Source organism: Pygoscelis adeliae, unplaced genomic scaffold (genome assembly GCF_000699105.1).
Source record: "Pygoscelis adeliae isolate BGI_AS28 unplaced genomic scaffold, ASM69910v1 Scaffold174, whole genome shotgun sequence".
Lineage (NCBI taxonomy): Eukaryota > Metazoa > Chordata > Aves > Sphenisciformes > Spheniscidae > Pygoscelis > Pygoscelis adeliae.
The window spans coordinates 1995769-2003618 of NW_008824676.1; the positions used below are offsets into that span (position 1 = coordinate 1995769).

A 7850-nucleotide genomic window follows, 5' to 3' on the forward strand; every position below is an offset into this window, starting at 1 on the left:
ATCACTTTCTTTATAACATCGTCATTTCAGTTCTGCTATTCTGACAAATAAAATTCTAACAGATCTCCAAGTCTTAGAACTAATTGTGCAGTTATTCATTCTATCTTGTGATTATTCTGACATTACCATGTAAAGTCAATATACAGTAACCGATATTTTAATTAACACCACTTAAGCCCTAATTGTATTCCAGTTCCCCATGATTATTATTTATCAACATATATCCTTTATTAATGACAAAAAATCATGGTAAGGCTGGATTTTAAATGGTTAATGGCATTATAGGAGATTATTACCCTTCTCTGTCTTTTTTTCAAACTCTCCTAAATCTATTTTAACGCATAGTTTTGTTCCTGTTAGAGTACAGACAACAGCTCTTTCTCTCCTACGTGCAATAGCTTTCACAGTATTTTCTGTCAAACTCTATCATGTCTCTACAGAACCTTTGTGCTTGGAACACTAATTGTATGTTTTGTTTTTTTTTTTTAAAGAAAGCACAAACACGGTCGTAAATGATTCAGGAAGCACAAACGTTCTTAGGTGTCTAACTGACACCTTAGATGACTAAGGTAACTTCAAAAATGGCTTCTAAAATTTCCATCTGTCAGTCCCGCGCATTCATCTGCCGTTGACTGCTGAAGGCCCGAGTGCTCCCCAAATGCTTCAATTTCTCCCAGGAGCTCCTGGCTCACTTGAACTTCTCTCCCTGGTTGTACAAACCTGCACCCAACTCCTGAGAGCTCCCTGCTTGCCCGAGGCACTGGTGCGTTCGCCCATCTCATCGAGGGTACGTTAGTGGTGCCAAAAGAGACACGCAACCCAAAACCCAAGGCGAAAGCAGTGAAGTCTCCCACGCCGCACAGCAGCCACCCATCAGCAGCACTCCACAGGGATGGGGAACGTCCAGGTCCACCTGCTTCCTAACTCAGACTTGTAAAAGCTACAAGTACACCCCTCCTACTCATGACAGGACCAGTACTTTTGGGCTGCACTCTTCTCTCTCCTGTTGAAGCTGTCTATAAATACTCATCCTGTTCACCTCACCCAGGTCTTTCACATGCAGCAAGGCAGCTCCAGCACAGCTGAGAAACAGCTCACCCCAGAACACCTGACATTTCATAAGAATACATCCATCAACGAGAGGAGAGACATCCTACTTCAGACCAGGAGACATCTCCTGGTCTCACCACACTCTCACGTGACCCCTCTCCCCAGACCAGGGTCTCCCTCTTGCTGAATTTCTCCCCGACTGTCCAAATGTTCAAAATTTTGCCTGCACTGCAATTTCACTCAGCCGGGGGAAGCAGTGACTCCAGCACTGAAGCTCATCTGAGCTTCAGAGGAGACTGTGGTGGTGTAGAAACCCAGCTGCCAGGTTTTTAAACCATTATAGCTCTTACAGAACAAAGCCACCGATTTTTATATCGGTATTTTAAGACAAGATCAAGCATCTCTAACTGCATCTTTCCAGAATCCGTTACAGTCCAAAGTTTCCAGCAATGCTCACTAGATCAATGGAAAGCGGAACCAGACACGATCTCATGAACCCAACTAATCCTTTCCTACACCCCATGGCCGGATGAAAAACATCCCTAGCAGATGTTTACCTAACTTGTTCTTAAAGACCTGCGAAGATGGAAGCTCCAAAAATCTTCCAAGATAATCCCTTGCAGTGTGTCTATCTTTTTAAGATGGCCTCTACATACCAACTTTTTAACTAGAAAAATATTCCACTGATTTTGCATTTTTGCATACGTCTGTTATAAATCCCCAGTAAGGTGTCATAAGATTATGGCAAAGACCACCATAAAAGCATATAAACAAAATTTATTCTTACTATTATCATGATTATTACTGCTTATGCGGTGCAATAAATATGAACAGCTTACCAGTTGTGCATACCAAAATAAGGACGATAAATCTCTTGTTTCAACACAAAAAATCCTGACGCTATGGTTCAGGCGGTTATTCTTCTCCCCATCCCTGAGCACCACATGCTTTTACCGCTTTTTGCTGCCAGCAGTTTCCCCCGAAGCACTTCTTTGGCCATCACCAGCGGTGGGGCTCCAGACAGGATGGTGATACAGCACATTAAATTCCTCCAGGGTCCAGAGCCACCAGGTACAGCCCCCCCACAGGCCCCCACTGCCTGGGGCTGTCACCTCACCTTTGGGAATAAATGATCGTGTCTGGGCTACATCACACTTCATCCTTGGACCTGCATCCCATGGAAGGTTACACCTCATATCCCAAAGGTATATTTACAACTTTGCATGATTTCTTTCCTTTCAAAGCATCTTGAATACTCAAGGCTGTGTTGCAGCTCAGTAGAGTGCAGCTTTTATAGCATAAAACCAGAGATGGGCTGCATGCCATAGGATATGTCAGGGGAAACTCTCCTGCAGCTAGGAGCAGACTTGGAGGGTGCCGAGTCTGCTCAGATGGTGCTGGAGAACCGTGTGCGATGGAGAGTGACACCGCACACCATCTCCCTGTCCCTCCTTGGGAACAGCTCCCCAGAGCCATGCACAAGACTTCCACCTGGCAATGTCCAAACCAGAGGCAGCGAGTGAGCCACCAGCTCGGTGGTGTGAAGGGTCCCTGGTCAGTGCAGGACTTTGCCCCCACGCTCTTTAATTTAGCAGAAGTCCATATGGTCAGTATAGCTTGCACCACATCACTAAATAAGCCTCAGAAAATAAATACATTTCCACATCCCAGCAGAACTACCATTCTCTGCATGGGGGGGGGGGAATATATATATATTCTACTCTGAAATTTATGAGCGGGATCTTGAAATAGTCTCTCACTTCTTTCTTCTGCTTTGTCTCTGCCTACACAATGTGAAGTACCTAGTGCACAGTGGAATTTGCTATTTCTAATTCGGGGCATAAAGAGCAGACTGACGAGACAGCACATTCCAGCTTCCTCTGCGAAGGCACGATCAGGATTATTAGCACACAGATATATCTGCCCAACCTCTTTTTAAAATTTCCAATAGAAAGCATTCCTCATGTCTACTTTTTCACTGTTTTATCAATTGTTAAAAAAACCCCAACAACTGTTTTTCCTGATATTTGAAATCATGGGGTTTCTTTCAGACTGATTTTAAGGCTAACCATATGCAAGTACGTGGTTTGGCTTTCCAACAGGCTTGCAAGGACTGAAAATCTGAGGTTTTAATGCCAATATAAGCTCAGTTTCTTAGCATAGAGAAAGATTTTATTTTCTGATTTTTTTTTTCATTGGAAAGTAATTACAAATAATAAGTAATAGTATAAGTAATTATAAATAATACTAAATAATACTTACGATAATAAAGGGAGGGGAAATGGTGCCTCACAGAATGTTTTTGTAATAGGAATTCAGGGAGAGAGGAAGGTTTTTGAAAAGTGAGTCAACCCTGTTTCTTTAGTGAAGAAAAGTAATTCACAGGTTTCCCAATCTAAATCTTATTATACAGAAATGCAACGTCTTTGCAAAGATCTTGTGCATGCAAAAATGTTAAATCTGCTAGCTGCTAAGCTGAAAATCGGACGTGAGAAGGAGCTATGCAACTTGTAAGTAGAGGAATTAAAAAGAAAGAAGTAGTACGTGACAAAAATGACAAAGTGAATGGCACAGAAAGCTGAGCCCGAGCAGCAGGGCTCGGAGTTAAACACCTGCTCGACGGGGACCAGCCATCAAGGACCAGGCCACCCACAAGCTTCAGCTCTCCGTACCCTTCCCTGGCCTCCCCGCAACATCCATCTTTAGACATCCTCAAACATCTGGAGATCATCCGCGGATGGACGTGCAATCCTTTCTTCAAATAAATCTGGCACTGTGTCCCCTCCTTGCGCAGCAGCACAAACAGCCCGGGTACTGGTTAGTTATGCTACGTAAGAGATCATTTCCTTTGTTGCTCTGTTTGCCAAATTAGCTGCTGCTTATAACGCCAAGAGCGAAGACTGATTCACAGCACTTTTACCAGTCTCTGGGAGAGGGTGTCTTCCTAAGCCGAAGATTTTTTCTAGCAAGGAATTTATTGCAGGAACATAGCTAATAATTATCCTACCGAATACACAAGTTGATTATTTCAGGGCTGTCTTTATCTCATCTTTCATCTGCTAGAATAAAACAATCCCTCCACACGTCTCGTGGATATCTGAGGGATGGATCCATGAGAAGCCACCGGCATAAAGCAAATAACTGTCTGGGAGTTCTTTATAGGAAGATTTTCCTCTGGGACACTCTCCTCATCTGAAGTTATGCATGTCCATCACTCACCACCACGCTGTTCTCTGTTCATTTTCTAAGTGTGCAAATAACAGGTTTTATACAGTTATAAAAATAAGACAGTCAGCTGAGATCTCTTTCATCTGCTTTTTCTTGCTGAGAATTTGTTTTCCAGTACGTGTAACCAGAAGTACATATCGTAGGCTTTATTCCTGGTACCTGCTCAATACGATCACGCATGCCCATAGACCGCCTAGAGTCCATCGCCCTTTAGCAGAGTTAGGGAGTAGAAACAGAGGAAGCCAAGCAGCAGAGTGGCCTGAGAAACCCAGAATGTGTGTGTTGGAGATGAGAGAACTGAAATCCTTAAACCTGGCTCATTTATCGCTTTGTTTTTTACAGAAATAAGAAGCATTTAAAGTTGCGGGTTTTTTCTCGTTACAAACTGGTGAGCAATCTCTTCCTAAGAGGGTATCATTAGGGTTGTTAATGGGAAAGAAAGGAAAAAGGAAAAGAAACAATCCCAAGCGCCTTTTCCCCAAGTGTGCTGGAATCCACAAATGTACTTTGATTTATTGACTAACGCGTGTATTGCAGACCATCCACCATCACGTATTTTACTCTAATTCATAATACACTGTTAAGTACAATGCCTCTCCAGCCATAATCTCAGTTTAAAAGGACAGAAATTTTATATTTCTCAGGGACCTCGTTGGTTTTTTATAGTCCAAGCAACACATATCGAAACAGTTTTGAGCATCCTATAGCCACATCTGGAATACTAAAAGAGGAAGCTATTATCTGCGTGAGCTCACAGTCCCTTTGGCTTTCACTTCTCATTTCAGTATTGTCTAATTCCAATTTAGCATCGCAGCCTTAACAAGGGGTATATTTGGTCTCAATCTGAGCTCATTTATACTTGTTTTAATGCCAACTTCTGTGCTGCTGCTTCAGGTCCTACAGTTAAAGGTGGTCAGCAGTGGACATGAATCTACACGTCCGCATAACAACGGTAGTAGGAGCAATCAGACTGATTACACCCTTCTACCTGAATAAAACTTCCAAAATCCCCCAACAGAACATATGCAACATACTTAGCCTGCTGGATGGTCCAAATTATTTGCAACAAATAAAAGCAAAAACTATCTGTAGTCTTATGAATCACCAAAAAAAAAAAAGTGACTGTTTTACCCTGATGTAAGTTTGGGGTAGAAATCACTGTTAGGGTAAAATCACTGTTAGTTTAATAAAGGGTTTATTTGACCCTGGCTTTCAGAAAAAGGAAGCTCAGATAAGCCTTCAGCGTGTCTCCGTTCATGCCACCTCCACATTAATGGCTCCAGAAAGGGATGACAGCTATTAATGAGTATATTGAAACCTCATTGGGCTCTCATAAAAACACGCCAACAGCAAGCATGAGCTCTGCTGTCGGCCCCCCGGCCAGACGCCAGCTACTCGGCCGTGCCATGCAGAGCTCAAGCTAAGCACCAAACACGTGCTGAGCGTGGCCCAACAAAATCAAAGCAGAGGGGGCTGCGTTCTTCCCGCCATGGCCAGCCCCACCACTTCATTTGAATTTACAGCTGGCCTCTCCACCACCTCTGCATGCTGGCCCTCCCTCCATATCTCAGAGGAACTGGAGTGGCATTGTTTGAAGATCTGAACAAATAGCCAGAAAAAAGTTATTCATCACTTAAAAAGGGAAATGGAGACAGTTTACAATGGTGTCTCGTAGCTCTTTAGGATTTTCTTTTCATTTTCTTCTATTTTAATTTTAATCCAATGCCAAACATAAACACCAACACAGTGCGTAAAATTTACTGACAGCGTTTCACTCGCAATGACTAGCTCGGAGCTGCAATGAGTTATCCAGTTTCCCCCAGTAAGATCCTGGCACCAGATTAAACCCCACTACAGTAGGAGATGGCCTGTTTCCTTCAGATGTTCATGCGTGTAAATATAATCCCAGTGCACGAACTGAATGTGAGATTCAGCTTAAAAGAAAACAGAAAGAAAACAAATAAAAAACAAAGGCAAAACAACCGCGCATCTCCCCACGGTGAGATCTGCAGTGGAGCAGGTTGTTTCTGAGCAGGGTGACGATCCCAGCCAGCCTTCCTCAATATCACAAAGACATTTTTTCCGTCAGTGAAATCTAGTTTGTAAGTGCCTTCTGATTTTCACATTCATCCCGAAGGGAAAATAACCTCATCATCACCTCTGCACAGAGGGAAACACTCATCTGGCAAGATCCTGCACTGCACCAGGTGGAGGGCACGTACGAAAGTGGGAACCCAAATAAATATCTGCCTCTTGATCCCGATACCCAACCACCAACCTCAGTTAGCCAATTAGCACTACAGAGCAGGGCAAGGAGGGAGCCCAGGTTGGAGGGTCATGCTAGCAGGAGGAGGATAATAATAACGACTCCATATGGACATTACATTTCTTCTCCATTTACCCCCCTCCCGGATCTCCCACGAAGCTGCATAGTTTCATGGCTGCAAAGTGTCTGTGGCACGAGCATCTAGGTAAGAGGGAGAGAGAAGCTGAGAGGTCTCTGACAATTCCCCAGTTGCTACTGGAGCTGCTTTCAGGCAGTGGAGAGAAAACAAAGAGGCGAGGCTTAGAAAGGAGAGATGCTGAATCACAAGGGAGAAGGAGTAAGAGGGAGGTGAGCTTCAAAGATGTGCAAAATCCATGTTCAGCCATTCATTTGGGACCAAGACAGAAAACAGAGGGAGAAACCTTAGCCCTGTTCCCATTTTCATTTGCCTTAAGTATTTGCATGGAGGGGACTTTGCAGACTGGGGATCCGAGGCTTCCAGTGGTGCTTATTCCTCACTTTTGTCTACCAGATGAACTCGGCTATGGCCATGCGGTGCTGCCACCTCCCTCCGTACTGCCTGGGATAACTCTGGAAAACAGTGCTCATACCACAACAGCTTACAGGACTGAACTTGGATGGACCTCAGCAAATGTTCCTGCCCGGTGTTCAGACAGGAGTCCTTAAGAGTCAGACTCTGCAGCTAACAAGAACGTGGACCATGGCCATACTTATTTCTCCATTTCCAGAAGGCCAGATTTTCTGCAAAGCTTTAAAACTTCACACTGATGCCGCGTGGAAACTTTTCAAAGGATTTCCCAAAGAAATTCTACGGTACGAGCTATCAGGCTGGTTAATTGATCTCAGTAGGGCTGGCTCGATTGAGTATTTGTGGGCTACCAAGATTCTGCTCTTCCCAGTCCAAATCAGAGAACGAACAACCCTTCAGCATGTTCTCTTGTTCTGAGCTTACTAGCATAATCCATGAGAAGTAGCATGGATGTAAGTGTAACCTGCAGCCCAGTGCAGGTCATTAATCATTTACAACCCAGAAACTTTGAAAGGCTTTTATCCATGTTTTACATATCATCTAGCTTAAGATGAAGATTTCTTTCTGTTACTTAAAAACCCATAAAGCAGTAAACACGCTGCTGCACAGTGTAGTCCATAAAACCAAACACCTATTAATTTCAGAGCAACAAAAAAAAAACTTTAATCCTTCCAGCACGTAGACAAAAACCTTCTGATCTCAACGGTTGGCTGTACTTGATATCCCACTGCCAAACTGTTCTTTTTCTTCTCTTTC

General features: G+C 43.6%; 1 protein-coding gene across 1 annotated transcript in view; it reads right to left on the minus strand.

Moving 5' to 3' along the window:
- The window catches only part of DCC (DCC netrin 1 receptor), a 579713-nt gene that overhangs the window by 215085 nt on the left and 356778 nt on the right, over positions 1-7850 (minus strand). The window lies entirely within an intron of this gene.